Raw genomic sequence first — 23,896 nt, 5'->3', positions numbered from 1 at the left:
TCCTGGTCGGGTTAGAAGCGTTGCAAAATAATTAATGAGCCGTCGTTTTTCTTTCCCTAACTTCATGTTTCACAAAACGTTACGTCGTTTCAGCGATGACCTCGGTGAACTAAGCGAGACATTTTGTTTATATTTGACGAAGACAAAGCGGCGTTATGGGAGTGTGTAGGGAAGCTTCAAAGATAGGGGTCTAATTATGAGATTTATAGTAAATTGCGTATGTGAGATATCCGGACCTATACAAATATGTTTTGCCAACAAAGAATTTATCCCGTTGACCTGGAAGAACGCTGAACTCAAGAGACATTAAATCTAGAATGAGTGAGGGAGGGGGGGGGTGGGGCGTTTTAAAGCAATAAAGCATTGCGTACCCCGCTCAGGAGCTGTAGGGGCGCTTTTGAACAGATTCACTGTAGATCCACTGTCGCAGAGCCGGGCTGGAAAGTCAATTGTTTTCGTGTGTGGGAATATTGCAAGTAATTTATGTTGATCGTACGTAGTGGCGTATAACCTCGACAATACTAGTTCCTAAACAAGCTCTACGTGTATGCTCTAGACTTAAAGAGCAAGTACAATTCTTTGTTGAATTATTCAAATTCTTTGTAGCGATGGTGCGTTTTTTATGTGCGCTGCACTGCTGATATTGGGCGGGCTGCTGCTAAAGGCTCGTTCGCACAACACGACACCGATCCCGGTTTGACGACTGTCGGCGACAGCGTTTATCCTTTGTGTCGGCGCCTCTGTCACAGTTTACCGACGCCGACAGTCTGCCGACGGTCCGCCGACGGTGGTGTTGTCGGCGGTAGAGGTCGCGTCTGGACAAAGTCTGCGGCTTGTCACATTTGCCTGGCGCTCACTGATGCAGACTGCTGGCTACGTGCGGTGCCTTATCGGTACCTTTTTCGAAACGTGGTACCTTGTTCGCAACAAGAATCCTCGGAGTTATAATTGCAGCCGTCGCTTCGGCAGTGCTAGCGTGTTCTGAGACCTTGGAAGAACCGCCGGGAACAAAGCCAATTAGTTGCCCATGGGTGTCCCTGCGGCTGCAACAAAGGAAGACGCCGGGAGGGTCCCAAAACCTCAAGTGGGAGGTAGTCCTAGAACGCGCTGAAGCCTACACCCGCTGGATACGAATATGTTTCGTGTCTAGATGTTCTGATTACTTGGTACATTCAGTGCAAGAAATTGCAGCAGTGCCAATGAAGCAGCGCACTGAAATATGAGACAGAGCTCTAACGGCGGATAACGCCAGCGTGTTTCCCGCGTTCATGCCGAACACGCGCAGTGCCCTTGACTACAGCCAGGTGAATGACACATACTGGAGATCGTGCATATCGGCTAAAGCATGTTTCCATTCATTCTGAGCGCGATTAAGCATGTATACAAGCGTAGCTGCTTAGGCAACCGCTTTTTCAGTGCGATATGTTATCGCTCCGCGACTGCATATCACGATGACTGGCCGCGGAGTTTTCGTATGCTATTGAAATTGGGGCACATAAAAATCAATTTCTGACTCAACAAATTTACTAGTCGGGGTATTTGATGGTCTAGGTGCCGACTTCTACAATTTGTGCGGGTGAATGGTGGTATACTCGTCTGTTTTGGCAATGGGTAACGTAACGGAGAAGTAGGTGTGCTAACGATGTGAAGAGTATTGCTTTTTATATGTCAAATTAAAAGTAATGTGAAACTAATGAACAGGATACAGAAACTCCTCCTATAACTAGCGATGAGGTAAGAAAGGCCTTGCAAGACATGAAACGGGGAAGAGCGGCAGGAGAAGATGGAGTAACAGTCGATTTAATCAATGATGGAAGAGACATAATGCCCGGAAAACTGGCGGCTCTCTATACTAAGTGTCCATCGACTGCAAGAGTCCCAGAAAACTGGAAGAATGCAAACATTATACTAATCGAAAAAAACGGAGATGTTAAAGAATTGAAAACTTATACACCCATTAGCTTACCCCCAGTATTATATAATATATTCAGCAAGGTAATCTCCAGTAGAATAAGGGCACATTGGGCTTTAGCCAACCAAGGGAACAGTCAGGTTTCAGGAAGGGATACTCTTCAATCGATCACATCGATGTCGTCAATCAGGGAATCGAGAAATCCCCAGAGTATAATCAGCCTCTCTATATCGTTTTCATAGATTACGAAAAAGCATTCGATTCAGCAGAGATACCAGCAGTCATAGACCCATTGCGCAATCAAGCAGCACAGACCGCTCACGTAAATATCCTGGAAAATATCTATAAAGGTTTCAAAGCTACCTTAATTCTCCACAAGAAAAGTAGCAACATTTCTATAAAGAAAGGGGTCAGACAAGGAGACACAATTTCTCTAATGCTGTTCACTGCATGATTGGAAGAAAGATTCAAGCTATTAAACTGGAAGGCTTAGCAGCAATTATCGACGGCGAATACCTCAGCAACCTTCGGTTTGCCGATGACATTGTTCTATTCAGCAACACTGCAGACGAGTTACAACAAATGATTGAGGACTTCAACAGAGAGAGTGTAAGAGTTGGGTTGAAGATTAATATGCAGAAGACAAATATAATAAGGAATAACCGGGCAAGGGAACAAGAGTTCAGGATTGGCAGTCAGCCTCCAGAGTCTGAAGGAGTACGTTTACCTAAGTCAATTAAACAGAGCGAACGCTGATCATGAGAAGAAATTTCAGAGAAGAATAAGAATGGGTTGGATCGCATACGGCAGACTGGAAGCTTACTATCATTATTGAAAAGCAAGGTGTACAGTGGTGAGCAGCCTTGTCTAGAGCGCGGCGACGGTGCTCTGCGTAGCAAGTCAGCGCCACCTAACGTTGCGCTCTGGGTTTCAGTTATGCGTCCCGCGCGCATGCGCGGCAGAAACAGAGGCATGCCTGCTCATCGCTTCCTTGTCCAGCTACCGCCTTGCGAGTTCGTTTCGTGCCGCGAGGGGCGCGCTCGCCTGCAATTGTGAAGCTGTGACGGCGGCGAGGGCGTCGCCGTGCCACCGTGTTAAGGCCAGAATACATGGAGCGAATATGCGACGAATAGTCGGCGTTCGACGCCCGGCGGCGTACGCGCGACGCGCGGCGGCGGAGAAATCGCCGTTCGCCGCCGATCCAGCTGGCGCAGAAAAGTTCGTCGGGCGTCGGCGATACGGGAAGCGGCAAACGAGCGGCCCCCTTAAAGCGAGCCAATCAGGTCTCACTATCTGCCCCGACTTCCGACCTGGCTTCCCCGCTTGTCCGTGTATCCCGATCCCGCTCTTTCGTTCACGCTTGTCTCCCGCTTTTCGTATACATGGTATCCAAAGAGGCGCGGTGGGAATGTAACGACAAATTAATTCCGGCTGTTCAGAAGCGTGCCATCCTGTGGGACATTTCTAAACAAAATTTTACGCGTTTTTAGAGTGTTCCGAAATTTAAAAGCAATAATAGTTGTCGTTAAAGTTTATTTTTTTTTTTGTCATGTGTTTCACTACAGCGCTTTTGCCTCGTCTAGCCACACTGATAACAACGCAGCGACTCGCCGGCGGCGGCCGCCGTGCCTTCGCTCCATGTAGCGCAGCCCGACGAACATCCGGCGTCGCGCCACGGCAGATTTTCTGCCGCCCGAACTTCGTCGCGAAAGTTCGCTCCATGTATTCTGGCCTTTAGACGAGTGTAATGAGACGGCCAGGCAAGCAAGCGCGAGAGATAGCAGATCACCGCGCATTTCTGCACAGGCACCACTCGCCGCGGCCATGATGTCTTTCGGCATGTATCTGTACTGCGTATTTAGCTAAGGGCGACAGCCGACGAAAATAGGCGATGAAAATAGACACCAAACAACCATATAGGCCCTGTTCTCGCACTCTTAGCCTGGGGCCGAATCTTATAACGGTTCGGAATACGAACCGTTCGCTTCGCCGCTTACGTCACTAGATGTGCCACTCCCAAGCCGGCGGTGGAAGAAGGGGAGGACGTGACCAATAGATGAGAGGGTGCCACCTCTGAAGTGTACGTCATTATATGACGAGCTAATCGAGGAATTGCAGAATGTTTCCGCTTGCTAAATAAATGTAAAATATAAATTTAATATTATACGCCAAGTTCTGAAGTATAAACGTGTGGTGCCGGGCGTTTACGCAATGCAGAAGTAATTTATTATTGACATTCTTTTTTATTCTCAGCCGACAGGCGGTATCGCAAGCGTAAATGAGTTGGCAGAGCGCAGCGCTATGTCGTCTGCTACCAGGAGCTCGCTGGATGCACGCAACAGGAACGCACTGCCGGCACTTCTCAAGTAGCGAGCGCGACAAAACCGTGAACTGGTTCTTAGGGACACCTTTACTAGCCGACTATATCAATTTTCCATCTTTTTTCGCCCTTCGTCATCGGCTCGGACATGACTCGCTCGCCGCCGCGCTGCCGCTGTCCCTGCGATAAGCCCCACGGCGCGTCGCGTGATAAAAGCAATGGAACTTGAAATCGAACATTACGATACACGGGCCCTGCATTGCCTGCGCGAAGTCAAATCGAATAGTGTGGTGCTGACGGTGCGCGCTATGCCGTAAAATTGAGTAACAAAGTGCGGCACTCCCGAACCAGAGAAAAAAAGGCAGCCAAATAAGAGATCTCCACAATATCTTCCCGTCCTTACTGTATAGTTTTATCAGCCGAACGATGGAAGTGCTGAACCAGCCTAGGTTGAACCCTTCTGACTGCTGAACGGTGATCTGCAAGCTATTCACGCTGGCGATAGCACTGAGAATTCGATCTCACCATGCAAATATCTCCCTGGCATTGGCTTTGAAGCTGAGGTCACGGGAAAGCTGACCCAGCCCTTCAACCGGCCAACACAGTATTTGCGAGAGCAACTTTGTGGACGGTGTCGACAGCAGAGATCTAGGTCATTCCGATGAATGCTTCACGTCCGACCGACCTCTGGGAGCTGCAGGCCAGTGGCGATGAACCACAGCGCGCAATATTCCTTCCTCTGCGTGGAATGGCCACTCGTACGCTTCCACCTGAGTCCCCTACATTTGATAGCGCAGCCTGCAAAAGCTTTACTTAGAAAGCCAGCAAGGGCGGTGCAACTCATTATCCGTCACTTCTTCGAACGCGTATCGCGCTTCCAGCTGTGGTCGACACCGAAAGAGGAACGCCAAGCAGACGACGAAGGCAAGTAATAGCCTCCGAAGCAACCAACGCACGCGCGCGCGACGCCCGCGTGTCTCCGGGGTCGCGCGACCGGCGCGCGCGGCCAGGGTCACAAGTCAAAGCCAAGCCACAGCAACGGAACCCAAAGCGGACTACCCCTTCGCCGGTTCCTACGACCGGTTCGCTTTGAAGATGATTGACAGATGCGTGACGTATTCGAAAATTGCGATACCACCCCGCTGCCTCTGACGACCTCTGACGTCATAAAAATTTTGGCCAATCAGGTGAGGCCAAAGGAACGGTTCCCCCAACCGAACCGTTATAAGATTCGGCCCCTGGTCTGCGCCTGAAACGCGCGATCACCCGCTATCACTTGTATGTGCTTCAGAAACGCGCGATCACCCGATATCACTTGCACTTGCTTGCCTAGCCGCCCCGTGATTCGCGCGAAACGCGTTGGTTTTCCGGCCGCTGTTACATATCATTCAGCGCGGCCCTGGCGGACTGAAGCGCAAGAACTGAGGCCGAGAACCCACGAGCAGGCACCGCTTTAATTTGGCCGCGCATGCGCACGAGACGCATAGCTGAAACCCAGAGCGTAACATTAGATGGCGCTGACTTGCTCCGCAGAGCACCGTCGCCGCGCTCTAGACAAGGCTGCTCACCACTGTACAATCAGTGCATTTTACCGTTTCTGACATATGGGACAGAGACTTTGAGACTGACAAAGGAGCTCAAGAACAAGTTATAATGAGGACCGCGCAAAGAGCTATGGAACGGGGAATGGTAGGTGCAACGTTTAGAGAAAGGGAGCTGTGTGGATCAGATAGCAACCGGGCATAGCCGACATTTTGATTGACCTTAAGAAGAAAAAATGGTGCCTGGCAGGTCATGTATTGCACTGGTTAGGGTTACATTAGGATTTGTAACCATTAGGGTTACAGAATGGGTACCAAAAGAAGGGAAGCGCAGTAGAGGATGGCAGAAGACTATAGGTGGTGCGATGAAATTAGGAATTTCGCGTTTGCTAGTTGGAATCGGTTGGCGCAAAACAGGGGTAATTGGAGATCGCAGGGAAAGGCCTTCCTCCTGCAGTGCATATAAAATAGACTGATTATGATGGTGATGAATCTATACTGGTATGCCTGGCTGGCTCGGAGCAATGACTGCTTGCCAGACAAGTTGCTTGTCGATGGATCTAGTGACCTACCGTGATAGTTTTTAAACATTCGTATTGCACTTTTTTCTGGAAGTATCAATTTTCGTAATTTTTTGCAGTTGTTGTTCCCCAAATTATTACACAGTAAGTAAGCTTAGAGTAAAAAAAGGCGCAGTACACATTGCTGTATTACGCCATAACGGAACAAGAAGACTAATCCCACACAACCTACTACTTAAATAAGCTCATTCGTTAATTACCTTATTGAGATGACTGTCCCAAGAGAGTTATCTTGAAACCAAACCCCCAAGAAATTTTGGGCTGTACTTGTTGTATACACTACCCTTGAAATTAAACAGTTAGTGAGCAGTATCTTGTTTGTTGGTTTGAATATGATACAGCTCGTTTCTTTAGCATTTTTTGCAGCTTGTTTATGTGCAATCAACCAGCCAATTAAATTAAATACATATCAATTTATTTCTCAAGCTATTGCAGGGAAGCATTCAAAAAAAATATTTGTGCCATCAGCGCACATGTGTGGAAATAATTCTCAAAAGGAATAGAAGCAAACCGCAAAGCCTCTTTTGTCTTAATGTTTATAGCAGCCCTAGCGACATGAAACAGAGTTTCAGGGCACTTCTTAATAAGACTATGGCTATTACTAAGCACGCTCCACTCATTATTGGAGGAGATTTCAACGCCCCACATCAAACCTGGGGATATCGCTGGAATACTAAGAAAGGGGATGGACTCTGGCACCTAGCTACAGATCTTAATCTCTCCCTCATCACAAACCCAGCTTATCCCACTAGGTGTGGTACATCTACATGCAGGGACTCCACCCCAGACCTTACTTTTGTATCAAATTTAGCGAACGCTGGCTGGAATAACTCCAATATTGACCTGGGTAGCGATCATTACATATTGCAAATACTATTGGAAACACCAGGTAATGAGATAAAGCATTTTAACTACATTGACTGGGATCTTTTTCGGAAAGCAAGGAAAAGCAGAGCTGAGACAGAGACAGGAGAAAAGAAAACACTCCAAACTTGGACCACTCAGCTCAGGGAAGATGTAAAGGCGGCAACGAAGGATATTACCACAGAGGAGGATATCAAAATCATGGACAGTAGGCTGGCGCACTTGATTGAAGCCAAACAATCTATGCTAAAAAGATGGAAAACGCAACGTCTGAACAGGAGACTCAGGAAGCGCATATCATTGTTGAATAGGGAGATTGAAGAACACTCCAGAAATTTACAGAAACAACAATGGGATGAGCTTTGCAATTCCATAGATGGTCGAATCAGACGTGGTGGAATTTGGAATTTACTTAGACATTTGCTTCATGAGAACGACACGAAATCTAATAGGAGAACAGCAGTAGCACGACTCGTCCATCGTGAGAGCCAGGACACAACGGAGGAGGCCATTCTGGATCGGCTTGCAGCTAAGTATTTACCGCTTAAGGATAGCAATGAGAGTACAGACCCGCCTGAATATACAGGGGAAGACTGTGAGCCTATGGATCAAGACTTCACAGAAAGCGAAGTTCGCGCAGCCCTGTACGACCTCAACAGTAGATCTGCTGCCGGTCCAGATGGCATTTCCAATAGGCTGTTGAAAAATTTGGACGATGAATCTATAACATATTTAACAGAGTATTTCAACGAACTCTGGAAAAATGGTGATTATCCAAAGGAATGGAGAATTGCTAACACAATTCTTATTCCCAAACCAGGCAAGCAACTAAATCTAGATAACCTAAGACCCATATCGTTAACATCATGTCTGGGCAAAACCATGGAGCATGTCATACTCAATAGACTTACTAACTATGTAGAAAACAGAAATCTTCTTCCGCATAACCTGATCGGTTTCCGTCCTGGACTTTCGACTCAAGATGCAATGCTTTTAATCAAACATCACCTTATTCTTGCTAGCCCGCTGCATACGAGAGCTCTTCTAGGCCTAGATGTAGAAAAGGCCTTTGATCGCATCAAGCACAGGGCCATATTGAATATACTCTCGGAGATGGGATTAGGTAAACGATTGCACAATATAGTTAAAGCCTTCCTCGGTGGCCGTTCTGCTTGTCTCAGGTTAGGCGAACTCCAATCGACAACTCTGGAACTTGGGAATCGTGGGACACCACAAGGGTCCGTCCTATCTCCCATGTTATTTAATTTGGCAATGTCAAAAGTGGCTCGAGGTCTCGCGCAGATTGAGACTATCCATTTTGCTATATATGCAGATGATGTAACAATCTGGAGTGCCGAAGGTAATATGGGACAAACAGAGACCAAACTACAGGAAAGCATTTATGTCGTGGAAACAACACTTGAGGGTATGGGACTGAACTGCTCTGCTAAGAAATCTGAACTATTGGTACTACGGAGCAGTAAGCGTGGGCGCAAACCGAACGGATATATCCCAGTGGAAGAACCCCGCATTGACATATACGCGAAGAATGGAGAACCAATCAGGCAGGTGGAGACTATCAGAGTGCTAGGACTTCTCCTGCAAGCGAATGGATCTAATTGCAGGATGATACAACACATCTCTAACAAGTCAGAAGAAGTCATTAGGCTTCTGCGTAGAGTTACCAACAGGCATAAGGGGCTAGGAGAACACAGTGCCATAAGATTGGTACATGCATTCGCCTTTTGCCACTTCTCGTACGTGGCTGGCATGCTACAGTGGACACAGGCTGACAAGAACAAGCTAAACGCTTTAATCAGACGACTTATAAAGAGTGCACTAGGACTTCCCATCAGCACGGCTAACGATAGCTTATTGCGCCTAGGGCTGCATAACACACTAGAAGAGATAGCTGAGGCTCAGCAGGTGGCCCACCAGGAGAGACTAATGGGGACACGACCTGGGAGGGCGCTACTTGAAGAAATTGGCGTAGAAATTAACAACCACACCAACGAAGGAGAATTACTAACACAATTACAAGCGGGACTACGAGAAACAATAAAGACGACCCCGTTCCCTAGGAACATGCACCCGACACATAACCTCGAGAGACGAAAGGCAAGGGCGAAGGCACTCCTTCAAGACATAGATCAACATAAGCAGCAGGCGGTGTTTGTTGACGCTGCCTGGGTTAAAAATAAGGATGCGTATACTTCTGTTGTTGTAGACATTCAAGGTAACATACGGGATGCCATCACCGTCTATACCAAGGACCCAACAGTAGCAGAACAAGTAGCAATCGCCTTAGCCATTCGGGCTAATCGGTGGACACATATTTACAGCGACTCTAGAACAGCCATACGCAACTTTACCAACGGATATGTGACACGAACAGCCACAAAATTACTAGAGAAGGTCAACAGTGAGAGGATTGAAATCCGCTGGTTTCCTGCACATCTGGGGGTAGTGGACGGAGCTCGGAGAAACCTCAATGAGCTGGCAAATGAAGCAGCACGAGGACTTTCTAGCCGTGCTCTTCAAGACCGAGCAACTTACGCTTCACCCGGGGAACACAGGGATCGATTATTAACATATAACGAAATCACGAAGCATTATTATTTAAGCAGAAGGGAGTACCCATTGCCACACGGTAAGCTTTGCAGAGCCCAAGCGGTCACATTACGTTTGCTACAGACTAGAACATACCCAAGTCCATATTTTATTAACAGGATCTATCCTGAGAGGGAAACTCAAATCAACTGTAATAAGTGCAATGGCATCATTACTCTTGACCACATGCTTTGGCAGTGCCCCGCGGTCTTCACAGACTGCGACAAGGAAGAAGAATGGTGGCGGCAAATGCTACATAGCGAATCACTGTCTGACCAATTACGGGCAGTCCAGAAAGCCCGCGATGTGGCTGAAGGGCTCGGCCTGACAGTCCCAACGTGGGAGCGGCCCGCGTCAGCCTATGGTTGACCTTCAGGACCAAATAAAGTTCCTCATACCATACCATATCAGCGCACATGATTATGTTAGGTGTGGAAAGAATGCTTGGTAGATCGTTTATGCAGAGGTTAAATAATAAGGGACCAAATGTGGAACCCTGCGGGAAACCATTATTTAATTTGAGAAGTGGACGAGCTGAACTGATTAAATGAAACAGATTCATACCGTTCAATAAAGTAAGTTTTCGTTAACTACAATGGCATTCCACGTATGCCACAGTCATAAAGTTTAGACAGCAGTGTGTCGTGGCTCGCACTATCGAATGTTTTACACAGGTCCAAGACTAAACCTATAGTGTATAACATTTTCCCAGTGTTTTGTAATATTTCATGTTTGACATTTAGGAGCGCATGTTTACAAGACCTTTTTTTAAAACCATATTGTGCCTCACTCATTATAACATACTTCTTCCCAAAACTTGCTAATTGAGTGTTTAGAGGAGCTGCAAAAGGCTTTGAAAGAAGGGGTAATATTGATATTGGTCTGAAATTGTTTGCGATATGGTCAGCACCGCCTTTGTGAACTGGGCAAACAGTGGCTATTTTGGGTTGCTTGGGTAAATTCCAGATTCAAACATAGACATTCTATTGATAATGCAGGCTAAGACTTTCGAAATCATAGCAGATAAATATTTTACCAGAGCTGTCAGGATACTGTCGAATCGTGCAGCAGTACTGTTCTTAAAGCCAACGATCACCTTTTCTACTTCATCAGATGTCGTCGGAAATAGTAGTCAAAAATTTAGTACAGGCGGCTCTTTCGGTACAATAAAAGTAATTTCATCTCGGTTTGCGATAGCCGCGTTGCTACAACACTGAACAAAGTGCGTGTTTAAGGCGCTGGCTGCTTCAACTTCAGTAAGGATGGCATTTAGCGATGGTCGAGATAGAGGTACTTTCAGAGTTCTTTTTCTTTCCATTCAGATTTCTAACTTCCTGACAAATTTTCCGTGAATTTGTGTACATACGCGAGAACAATTTTTCATAGCCCTGTTGTTTCGCTTTTTTTTTAAGTTCTGAATTTGCTTGGATACGATATTTCCTAAATTCAGCAAATTCATCAATATTTCGTGTTCTAAGAAAAGTATGGCGTGCACATTTCATTTTTATTCTGGATTTTCTTTAAAAACGCGGCGTTTATCCACGGTTTTGTTTTATTATTAAGTTTGGTGCCGTGGCGCTGTGGCGTACGGTGGAGCGGGCGTGTTCACAACGCTCCGCCTACTGAAAGTCACCATAGAGTGCAGCGCACATTTGATTTTGGATGTTAACATAGACGCCACCACTTCTGATTTTTGCGTCTAGGACGCGCCAAGCTTACGCCCCACGCAGCTGTCCTCACCCAGTCGCAGTTCGCTTAGCCAGTGGACTCGTCGCGTTATCTACGCTACGTAGCAGACCGCCGCTCCATGCAACTGTAGTGCGTATGCGCAGTTGCATAACCGGGCTTGAGCACGTGTTCACGCTCATGGATCAGGACAGCCACTTTGTGAAATGCTCTCAAATATGATTGCTTCGCTTTGAAATTTGCTTCTGTTTGGTGGTGACATTGAGGAGAGTCCCGGCCCCATTGATATAGCGATCGCTGATCAGCTGAGAATGATTGCTGAAGACATTCAGGACATTAAGAAGGGAAACGCTGTAACCAATCAGAAATCGACTGCAATAGAAAAAAGAGCTTGAAAAGCTTAAGGGGCTCGAAAAACTAGGCATGGAGTGCGCCAAGAAAGTCTCAGAACTAGAACGTAACTTCGCTATCATTTCAAGTAAGGTTAACGAGCTTGAGAACAGAAGCCGTCGCTCTAATCTACTCATTTATGGTATTAAGGAGCAGGACGGTGCATCTGCAGTCAATTTGCATGATACTGTCACAAAATCAGTCTTTGAGAATATAATGGGTGTTACTACGACAGGCATTGAAAGAATTCATCGGCTGGGCAGACCTAGAGAAGACAATGAATCTAGGCCTAGGACGATAATCATTAAGTCCCTTGACTACCGAGACAAAATTAGCATTCTTAAGCGATGTTCCAAACTTTAGAATTCTGGTTACTCCATCGAGAAAATTTTGCACTTACTGTCAGGAATATTAGAAAAATATTATGGGAACTAACTAAAGTACACCGGGATAAAAAAGAAAAAGTTTCTCTGGTATATGACAAAGTAAAAATAAATGGACGCCTATTCTCGTGGGACGATGAATGTAAGGATATAGTAAAACAACCACGACGAAAACAGTGCTGGAAAGCGAATCACCCGGAGTCAACATTGATAACTGTTCTTAATTCATACGCACGCAGTATTATAAATAAAGTGCATCAACTTGAAGCTATCCTGCTGGTATTCAAACCCGACATTGTCGTAATTACGGAGACATGATTACACAAAAACATTTCAGACCGTGAAATCGTGTCGCCTGCCCACACAATTGTAAGAAAAGACAGAGAATCAAGGGGTGGGGGCGTTGCTCTGCTTCTTAAGAAAGACATAAAATACTCGGTCATGCCGGACGCCCCAACAGTTCAAGCGGTCTGGTGCAAGATTTATCTGACAAATGGTGTCGCGCACGCTGGCGCTGTTTACCGGCCTCCAAACGCAGAAAACACGTGCCTATAGATCCCTTGTTTGATTACATGTTAAAGCATATGCCCTGCGGGAGGATACTAATGGCGGGAGACCAACTTTCCTGATATAGACTGGAGCTCTCTGGATGCGGGAACTGTGGCTTGCCGCGTAATGCTCGGCTTCTTATTTGCGTTTACTCCAAATCAACTTGTTTGCAAGCCAACTCGTACCCAGGGAGCATTCAGTACAGTTCTGGACCTTATATTTGTTACTGAACAATCCCTCCGCAGTACTCTTGACATTAATACACAAGAAGGCCTTTCTGACCATTAAATGGTGATGTGAATTTTGCATTTGCCAAATATCATTCATTCTCAACGTCCATCCAAAGCAGTACACGCCTTCAATAGAGCAGATGACACGGCCATACTTACACACCTTGCACACGAATACTCAGATTTCCATTACCTCTGCACAAATGATCAAACTAGCATAGACGATGTATGGCTGCAATTCGAAATTCGTATTGGACACTGCATAGACAGTTTTGTACCTTCAATACAAAAGGTCATCCGGAAGCAGAATCTTTGGATCACCCGTGACATAATTCATATCAAGCGCAAAATGAAAAGGCTATGTAAATATAACAAGTCACAACATGTCCCAGCTTACCAGTTACGGATAAATGAATTAAGAAAACCACTCAAGCATAAAATTCGGTGTGCCAAAAAAATATTCGGTAACACAACATTGAACAATTTTATCAAAACTGGCCTGCATAAGTTCTGGCAGTATCTAAATGAACGTCCCAGCCCTCATCCGCCGATATCTTCCCAAGAAGGTACAGAGAAAGCAAACTTATTTAACCAGTACTTTCACTCCATTTTTACCATAGACAATTGTCAGCTTGCTGAGTACGGGTCCAGCGCTATACTAGGCAGGTTCCACTGTTAGGCCTTCCTGTAATATCTCAGGCTGGACTGCTATCGCTGCTGAACCTAGGTGAGAAGAAAAGCAATGGACCAGACGGTATACCGAACCGTTTTTTGAAGCGGTATGCTGAGACCGTAAGTAAATTCCTTTCCCTGATTTTTTCAAAGTCGCTACGCGAAGGCCGCTCACCATCAGAGTGGAAAGTCACTATAATAGTCCCCGTGCTCAAATCAGGAAACCCATCCACACCAGCTAACTTTCGTCCCGTATCCCTCACCTGCACATGTTGTAAATTACTAGAGTATATATCATCTTAAAGTACATCACAGAGTTTGTAGGAGATCACTGCCTACTTAATTCAAATCAACATGGTATTCGATCTGGCCTACCCACCATTACCCAGCTAATTGAAACGCTTCATGACTTTGCAATAGGCGTAAGCAACCAATCATAGATCGATGTTATTTTTTAGACCTGTCAAAAGCCTTCGACCATGTGTCTCACACCGAATTGCTCTTTAAACTGCAGAAGCTAATTAGAGATGGGCCGATTCTTTGTTGGTCTACAGATTACCTCATAGAGCGTTATCAGTTTGTACAGCTTGGTGACTATAATGCGTACATGGTTCGTGTTCTATCCGGTCTTCCGCAGGGTTCCGTACCAGCTCCACTATTATTTCTACTGTACATTAATGACGTAACAAATGATATAAATGTCAATGTTCAACTATTCGCAGACTACTACGTGATTTATTGCGAAATAAAAAAGCACCAGTGACCAAATAAACCTCAACAATGCCCTTAAGCGCGTCGTGCAGGGGTGCAATATATGGCAGATGGTTATTAACACAGATAACACTGTTTCCATGACAATAACGACGAAAAAGGCGCCATTAAATTTTGAATTTCCTATTAATAGTGTACCACTACGTAAAGTGCATGAGTATCGATACTTGGGCCTATCAAAAACTTCAAATCTTAGCTGGTCAACGCACGTTCGGAATATAATCAACAAAGCTACAGACAAACTGTTTTTTTTTAAACGGGCATTCCGCCATTCTACCCCCAGCACAAAGCAACTCGCATACGTCACCCTGATTCGTCCTATCCTTGAATATGCCAATACAGCCTGGTTTCCGCACGTGAAAAATGAAGCGGCCATGTTAGCGTGCAGCGCAAGGCTATCCGGTTTATCTTCAACAGATACCGTCGAACTGCATCGTGCATGCCTCCCGACGCTGAACGATCGAGCAAAGGTACATCGCTTGAAATTTTTATTCTTACTGCTCCACAATTGCTTTAAGATCGATCCCTCAGCCTTTAACAGTATCAACCGTTCGAGAAATACACGTCACAAACATGCTGTCGCACTTCAGGAATTTTCGGGCAACAATAAGACGATTTGCTATTCCTTCTTCCCATTTGCAGTGCGCGAGTGGAACAAACTGGATCCGGTAATTACTCAACAGAGCTCGCCTGAAATGTTTGTGCAGCTAGTAGAAGAAACACTACTCTGGCCAAACGCAAAATGAATATTTTTACTGATACGACATCATCATTTTTTGTATCGATACCTTCTTTTCAGTGTGTACTATTACATTTTGTTCTGCGGGAATATTAAGCGTCTAATTGTACCCCTTGTTTTATGTACGTATACGCTGATACACAAGAAGAATTCCACTGCTTGCCTATTTTTCTGTAACTATCCTCGGACTTACATTGCAATTATTTTGAGCAGTCGATTGTGCCGCTCTGTCTCCTGGTATATTTGTTTAACCCAAACTCTGTACCAACATGTTACTATACCCACCCCTGTTACAATCCCACCAGGGATTGACAGTATCTTGAAATAGTGAAATAATAATGATACGCTCGTCTGGCCACACTACGTGGTGCGGACTGGCTTTGTCCTTCACCAACTTCACCGCCGGATTGTAGCCGCGCCTAACTTCTGCATTTCGATGCGCTATCAGTAACTCTGCCGAGGCGTCTGAACAGGAGCCGCCAGGAGAGAGCGCTGTTGCGTTCACCAGGGTAGCGTACCTCACCGCTGCCGACCAGATGTTGCGACGCCGGTTTCTACGAGCTCGACAGGCGTTACTATTGGGTAGCGTGGCGTTGTCGGCAGGCTGCAGGCGTCCGGTAGACCATGATGACCAGGCAAGGACGAGATAATTCCTAGTGCGAAACTTGCACGGTTTATTCAATGCTTGGTGAAAGATAAGAACAAGAGAATGAAGTTAAAGTACATTGCGGGGCCGCTTAAATAGGCCCCCTAAAATTGTAGGCGGGACCTTGCTCAGGTCAACGTCACGTGACCCGCACTGCGTCTGATTGTGGATGGGTGGCTGCTACAATTTCTCAGGTGACGTTGTTTTGCGGCTGGTCCCACTTTCTTCGGTGACATTGTTTTGCGGCTGGTCCCACTATCTCCGGTTAGCCTAGACGGGCTCGCCTCCCCAGATGGCACTGAGCAGGTGATGTTGTAGGTCCTCGTCATGGCTTTGCAGCAGGTTCCACTTTCGGTGGGTCTTTCGTCTAGGCGACGTTGGTACTCGGAAAGAGTGGACAGTTCATGGAAGGGCTCCCTCTTTGAGTTCCACCGTTTGTGAAAAGGGTTCTCCCGCACACACATTAAGGGGCCTGTGAACACTGCGGGGCGTCCGCCCGACCCGGCATCCACTCGAGACAACCATAGCGTTTTAGGAGTCCATTCTTCGTTTCACGTAAGCATACACACACACGAAGGGGCCTGTAAGTACTGCGGTGCGCCTGCTCGACCGGTAACCACTCCAGACAACCACCGCCACTTGAGAATCCACCCTTCGTTTCGATGAGGCATGGTAGTCGAGCATCCTTTTTGCCCAGGGTGCTACACGCCAACCGTAACAGCGCACGCTGGTGAGCGTGTCTGTGGTCTGGCCTGAAGTTTCGCGCCGTTCGAGGCTATTTGAGCATTCGAAACTAGTCGAAATTAGCGAGTTCCGACGGCTACGGCACCGATAAGCAGAGTGGCCAGAGTTTCATTGCTACGTCGGCGGCCGCGGTCGAGCGTGAGCAACAATAGTCGGCTTCTTCAGGAAATACGTAATTATTATCGAAAGCAGAATTTTGATTACTTATTCCAGTTGATTTAAACATCGTCTATAAATATACGCAGTAACGATAGAAAGAAGGACACTGATCCAAGAATGCCCGTCTTGATAGTCGTCATCTGTTGGCCAATAGCAGTCGCGTACAGGAATACGCTATATGACGAAATTAAGCACCCTGAAAAGAGTGAGGAGGAGGCTTCTGTCGAAAACAGACCACTTGAGGCAAAGGTGACTTCGCGCTACGCTTACAAGATCCACGCACCTCGAACGCCTGTAAAACTTGGCTGGCTGAGATGTTCACAGCAGCATATGCTTTCCGCGGACTATGACCTTTCGCTAAGCCAGTGGGGTGGTTCAGGACCCCTTTAACAAAAAAGAGGTGAAGGTAAACAACCATGTATAACACAGAAACCGTTCCCTGGGCAACGCGACCGCGTTGAGGTGCGCATATATGCACTAAGACATACTGTGACGTATAATCGGAATGGTAGCTCAAGGCTCATGCTTGCATGTTCTATTAAGCAAACTGCGTCCTTGGACTACATTTTTGATTGATATTTTTCAATGTAACTTTAACAATATCTTACAGTTTTGCTAAAGGAGAAAACATATGAGAGAATTTGGCGTGAAGTGTAGGTCTTTTAAGTAAACTTTTCTCCGACGTTTCTATAGATGGTCGATTTCTAGCGAAAATCGTGACTTTTGAGTTTTATCAAAGGGTGTCTGCAAATTACACGCCAGTTGGCTTGGTTTTTTTGTTGTTGTTTTCTTGCTTTGCCTTTTCTGCTCTTGCTGCCGCTGCCATTGCTGCCATCAACCGTACTTTTTTCCTTGTTTAAACTTGTGTTTGAGTTTCCCGCTATTTCGCCGACTCGCTGCATTCACTTTTGAGACAGACCTCGTACATTGGTCCGCGTCACGTAAGGACAGAAATAAACTTTCTTTCGCTCAAACAAATTTGTGACTGAAGCTGGGAAACGTCTTTAGTGGCACGAGCATCGAGCGACACTCTTCTTTCTTGCGCAGCACTTCCGGTTCACCTCCTGAAACGACCAGGCTGGAAATTCAATATAAGTAAAACAAATAGTACACTGGAAAATTCATGAGTTTATTTATACACATAATATCAGAGCATAAGTATATGTACATGTTTAGATTGTGAAGTGACTGGAATAATGAAAATTAATGAGAAATCACTGATTAACGCGCACCAAAGCACAGAATCGTAGATTTTAGAGAACCGCCACTTGAGCACGACTATGGCGAAATTCCTGAAAACCCGGAAGTAGAAAGCGAAAGTAATAACGTCACTAATGACGTCACACACAGGAAGGTGGCATGATATTCAACCACCTAATTGATGGAACACAGTTGCCTCCATGTTCGGTTCGCGCGTTCGACTCGCCTAAAGTTAACCTGAAGAACACCCGGAGTGGTTGCTCAGTGGCTATGGTGTTGGGCTGCTAAGCACGAGGTCGCGGGATTGAGTCCCGGCCACCGCGGCCGCATTTCGATGGGGACGAAACGCGAGAACACCCGTGTACTTAGATATAGGTGCACGTTAAAGAACCCCAGGTGGTCGAAATTTCCGGAGTCCTCCGCTATGGCGTTCCTCATAATCAGAAAGTGGTTTTGGCACGTAAAACCCCACAATTTTTAGCCTCAAGAACACCAACGCCAAGGTGCGAGTGCCACTAAGAGACCCTAAGTTAAAGATTAGGGTCAGCTAATATCTTTTTTTTTTGAAAAAAAAAACTCAGTGCCCTTCCACTCTGTGAAGAATGATGACCAGCGAAGCTGTGTATGTGGGCCCCTTAATGGCGAACTGCACCTCCGCCGCGGGTCGGCCTGGCATTGCACTATATTCGGAATCGGCCCACGTATAAAAAATTGTTGGTCTACGCGCGCAGGCTATCTGCCAGATCGTAGCCATACAGAGCTGCTATGCAAAAAAGAACTATGGATTTTTTAGTGACGTAGGCGCTCGTAGGGGTTTTCGCGAAGAAGTAAAGGTTGGTTGGAGGTAAATTTCTTTTTTTTTTCAGTCAAGTGTGAAACTATGGACAAGGAGAAATGTTATTTTACAATATTAAATTGGCGGTGTTCTTTCACGTGACGTTATACAGGTGAACACATTTAGGAATTCTTCGTGTTTGATTGCCTCAGTAAAAAAGCAACACAGTTTGTGTTAATAATTACTACAGCGTAGCTAAAAGGTGAAACTGCAGGATCGCGCGACGCCGCGCGATATCTCTCGCCCTCGCGCATCCCTCGTGGGCAGATGGTGCCGGATAGATTACACGCCTCGAAGCGCGATGCGAACACATATATCTTCTGCAGACAAATATCGGTGCTCTTCCTGCCTCACGAAAATCCGAACCGATGTCTATCAAGGCGAAAATGTGAGCCATGTGTACGCGCGTTAGCGCATGCCTTGAACGCTCCGTGCGCCAGTCCTCGCGAGGCGCAGCAGACGCAAGGCACGCGGGCGCGAGCTTTCACGCGCCGGCATGCTTACGTGTAGCTTGGCGTTGAGCGGCCGGCCGGTCGTTCCAGCGTTGAGCGCCGGCTTCGGCGTAACGGCAGTAACGGGTAGAACGAACTCGGAGCGCTGCAAAAGATGGAAAGACAGCGATAGCGAAGTGAGCTCGAGGAAGGAAGCGGAGGAGGAGGGTACGTGGAAATGGGGAGGAGGAAAGTGGAGCGCCACGCGAGACGTGCTCCACGGCGGCAAACCGCTGCGAGATGGCGCCATCGTAGCGTGCGTCATCACCAGGTCGCCGATGACGTCACTACTTTGACTGCAGCGATCGCGTCCATCGATACCATATATCGATACCATATATGTGTTTCGTACCCACTGCGCATGCGGCGCTTCGCCTGCGCCGCCACCGTTAGAGAATGCACGCTGCGCGAACCACGCATTCACGTGTTTACGCTTTCTTTGTGAACAATGAGTCACGAAACCGGTGGAAGGATAGTCCGGCGCTGCTGCTAAAGGCTCATTCACACTAGGACAACACGACACCGATTTCGGTATGACAACTATCGGCGCCTCTGTCGCACTGTACCAACACCGACAATCTGCCGACGGTCATTGTCGGCTGAGCCTCGTGGAAGATGTCGCGTCAGAATTTAATCTGCAGCTCATCTTGTCATTCTCGTGCGCCGTTCACCGATGCATACAGCAGGCTACGTGCAGTGCCTTATTTGCATTGGTGGGCTAGTTGGCGCGCATCCATAATTGCTAATCCACAATTGGTGCATCTTGTCCTGTATTGTTTCTTGTGTCCGTCGTTTTGCGCTAAACAAAGTAATTATGGATTCGCACCAACAAACCCGCCAACGCACAGTGCCTTATTTTCACCTTTTTTCACAACATTGTACCTCCTTCGCAACGAGAATGGCCGAAGCTCTAATTGCAGCCCTCGCTACAACAGCGTTAGTGCATTTGGAGGCCCTTGAAGAAGCGCCAGGAAAAAAGCCAACGAGTTTCTGGCTGTCTCTGTGACTGCAACAAAGCAAACCTCATGTGGGAGGTAGCCCTCGAAGACGCGGAAGCCCACAGGCGCTGGATAGGAATATGCCTCCTGTCCACGTGTTCCGATCATTCTGCACGTCCGCTGCAAGAAAATGTGCCAGCGCCAACGAGGCAATGCACTGAAATATGAGACAGAGCTTTAACGCCCGACGGCATCCGCGTTTCTCCGCGTTCACGCCGAACGCGTGCAGTGCCCTTGACTACAGCCAGCTGAATTACACATGCTTGCGAGCGTGCGTTTCAGCTAAAACATAAAACACGGTTCCACTCGTTTTGAGCGCGATTAACCATGCATCTAGCTGCTTCGGCAATCGCGTTGTCAGTGCGATGTTTTCGCTTTGTGACTCACATCACGAAGACTGGCCGCGAACGACGGTTGGCTGACTGATCTTGTCAACGTCTGCATCCCGAAAGCCTGCCACTCTACGACGACTCGCTGTCGTCAGTCGCGTCGGTGTCAGCCGAGCGGGAACGAGCCTTAAAGGGTCACTAAAGATTAATATTAAGTCAACGTCGACTGTTGAAATACCATCCCAGAAAGCTCGAAATGCTAGTTTCGTGCGAACGAAGGACTTATTTTAAGAGAAAATGCGTTCTGAAGCGTCCGCGTACCTCTAGCGCAGTTCAAATCGCCCGCGCTCCCATCGAGGAGTGGTAACGTCATGGTCTCATAGGGACGTTGCGCCGTCGATGAGTAAAACCGTAGAGTTTCTCACTATAACACCTAGAGGGTAATCTGGCGCCATCGTCTGTGGGAGTTTATTAAGGGGGCACCGTGCCGTCATGGGAATGACGGTATATGTGTCCGCGAGGCTCGTGTTGGCTGGTGTTCTAAGAGGCTTCGTCTAAAACGTGGATGTGGCTACGCAAATAACGCGTTCGCAAAGTAAAATCTTCATAAAATGTTTCCATTCACGCATATTACATCTTTACTCACCCACGATGCATGACCAAGCGAAGAAAAGCAAGAACAGACTACAAACTGTTTCAAAGCGCGCGCAAACCTTGTCGTCTGTCCTCCAACTTTAGCGGCCCGCTGATACTTTTTACGTGACATATAATCATACACAAAATAACAAGTTCCCATAGTTAAACAAAACAAGTTTTCGCGTAATAATAAAGCTAAAACAGCTTTTCACATGCTGTTCTAGTAGAAAATGAATAATTGTGACAGACGGAACGGTACTTCCCAAGCGCGTCTTCAAGGTGTCCTGTCTCTACGAGAGCGATGCCAATCCGAATCCACAATATACCGGCATTCCCACGCATACCACAGCGCAGCAGCCCCAGATTTCCCTCTAGGTAATGTTGTGAGAAACTGTATGAGTAAAACGGCGTCCGCAGACGGCACTATGGCTTTTCTGCACAAAACGCAAACGCGCGGCCAGAAACAGAGCCAAGACAGAGCCGACAGCAGCGCGAAAGCGAAACTAAGATGGCTAGCGCAAGGGAAAGCGCGCGACGATAAGCTGGTTTTTTATTTTATGTCGCCCACTTCGACGCCCGTTGCAATGGACGACCCTGACAACGACACATTGGCTCGCGATGCGGGGCTCGACTACAGCGATTTAAGCACTGGGGAACGTGACCTGCTGCTGATGACTCGCGCTGCCGGCGGCCTCGACACCGGCTCTCTGGAGCGCGAAGCCAACGAGGACTCCAGAGATGCTACCTCGGGCGACAAAGACCGTCTGGACATGCTGTCGCGAGCAAGTTTCACGAGCCAGCAGAACCAGTGCAGCCCGACGTGATAACGAAATAATTAAAACCCCAAAGCGTGCGCGGCGGAGAGTCGAGCGAAAACGAAACCTTTCTGCCACCCATAATACTCAGGGGTAACGTCAAAATGTTATTTTTTCTTAGAATCGAAGTTGAGAAGTAGCATTTTCTTCCGTCTTATAATCTAATCAAATTATCTGTTTAATACGAGTAGTTGAGTACTAGTGACGTAAATTATTATGAGGAGTGCCTTCGTCATCGGGCTAGTACCGGAATGTCGCTGGGGAATCTCAAATCGTGTCATGCATTTACCTCAATTTCTCGGTTACTAAAGCTCTGTTCGCGATTATATTGACGCCTTAGACGTTCTAGAGCATTGCTTTATCACTTTAACTTGACTTCGTTGTAACCTTTAGTGTCCCTTTAAACGAGCTGCCCGAGCAGACGCTCAGTGCCGCCGCCGAGAGGACCCTGCCGTTAAGGTACAAATTATTTTCCTCAATACATAGTGAATTGAAAACGCCTAAACAGCTATTTCGCGGTATGGAATTTCGTAATCACCGGGAAATTGTTCGCATAAACATCGTAAATAATAAAGGGAAAATCAGACATCCACCCATTCGTAGCAATTGCTACAAAGGAAACCCATACGGGTTCCTCGAAAGAAAATCCTCGCAGTTGAAGAAAAATTTGTCCTGGTCCGGGACGGTCCTGGTCCCGGACCAAGACCACGTTGGAGAAGCCCATGACTGCTCATTCCGCAGTACCCCACTAGCGCGTACCTCATGATCAGATCGTAGTTTTGGCACGTTTAGACCCAATAATTTATATAAGGCTTGTCATTGTGTCTACATTCACACTCAAAATTAAGAGATCTACCTCCAACATTTACTTCTTCAGGAAAACTTGAAAGAAGGCCTATGTCGCGAAAAGATTTTGGTGACAGTTAGCTCATTCACGCATTAGTCAACTCTTCCAGGTTTTTCCGAGGCAATCGGCGAGGGTCACTTTTAGGGTATGGGAGGCAATGCGTTGGAAGATAAAACTAGGCTATTCAAGAAATATGTTGCCGCAGGAAGCACTCCAATGCGTTCAGCAGGAGCGGAGTTATTGCCCATCAAACACGCCCTTCGCGGTGCTTCCGCGCGCTCCTTCCTGAATGCCTTGCACTGCAAAGGGTGCGGTGGAGCGGGGCGTGTTCACAACGCTCCGCCTACTGAAAGTCACCGTAGAGGACAGCGAACATTTGATTTTGGATGTTAACATGGACGCCACTACTGATTTTTGCGCCTACACTCTAAGAACAGTTTATACCCTTTGGCTTGCCCCTTCTGCCACACTAAAATAATCGTCATCTGCCTTGATGCATTTCCTTTCTTTATCGCTGCGAGCCCGGAACTTTCCAGTAACGAACGGCACGCGCGTTATCAGCATAGAACAGTTTACACCCTTTGGAGTGCCTCTTCTGATAACGCGCGTGCCGTTCGTCACTGGAAAGTTCCGGGCTTGCAGTGATAAAGAAAGGAAACGCATCAAGGCAGATGACGATTATTTTTGTGTGGCAGAAGGGGCAAGCCAAAGGGTGTAAACTGTTCTTAGAGTGTACGACGCGCCAAACTTAAGCCAAACGCGGCTTTCCTCACCGAGCCGCAGTGCGCTTAACCAGTGGACTCGTCGTGGTACCTAGGCCACGTAGCACACCGCCGCTACATGCAACTATAGTGCGCATACGCAGTGGCATGACAGGGCTTGAGCGCGTGTTCGCGGTCATACGCTCGTCTGGCCGAGCTAACTGGTGCGGACTGGCTTTGTCCTTCG

The 23,896-nt window shown here is 47.1% G+C and overlaps 1 protein-coding gene across 1 annotated transcript in view; it reads right to left on the bottom strand.

Annotated features, from left to right (window-relative positions):
- The window catches only part of LOC135909108 (uncharacterized), a 100,031-nt gene that overhangs the window by 40,420 nt on the left and 35,715 nt on the right, over positions 1-23,896 (bottom strand). The window contains exon 2 of the mRNA XM_065440938.1: positions 19,337-19,429. The gene's annotated coding sequence lies outside the window, so the exon portion shown is untranslated. The remainder of the gene's footprint in view (positions 1-19,336; positions 19,430-23,896) is intronic.

The sequence above is a fragment of the Dermacentor albipictus genome, unplaced genomic scaffold, assembly GCF_038994185.2.
Source record: "Dermacentor albipictus isolate Rhodes 1998 colony unplaced genomic scaffold, USDA_Dalb.pri_finalv2 scaffold_24, whole genome shotgun sequence".
NCBI lineage: Eukaryota > Metazoa > Arthropoda > Arachnida > Ixodida > Ixodidae > Dermacentor > Dermacentor albipictus.
The sequence above is the reverse complement of the archived record's forward strand: the minus strand, read 5'-3'. Positions and strand labels throughout refer to the sequence as shown.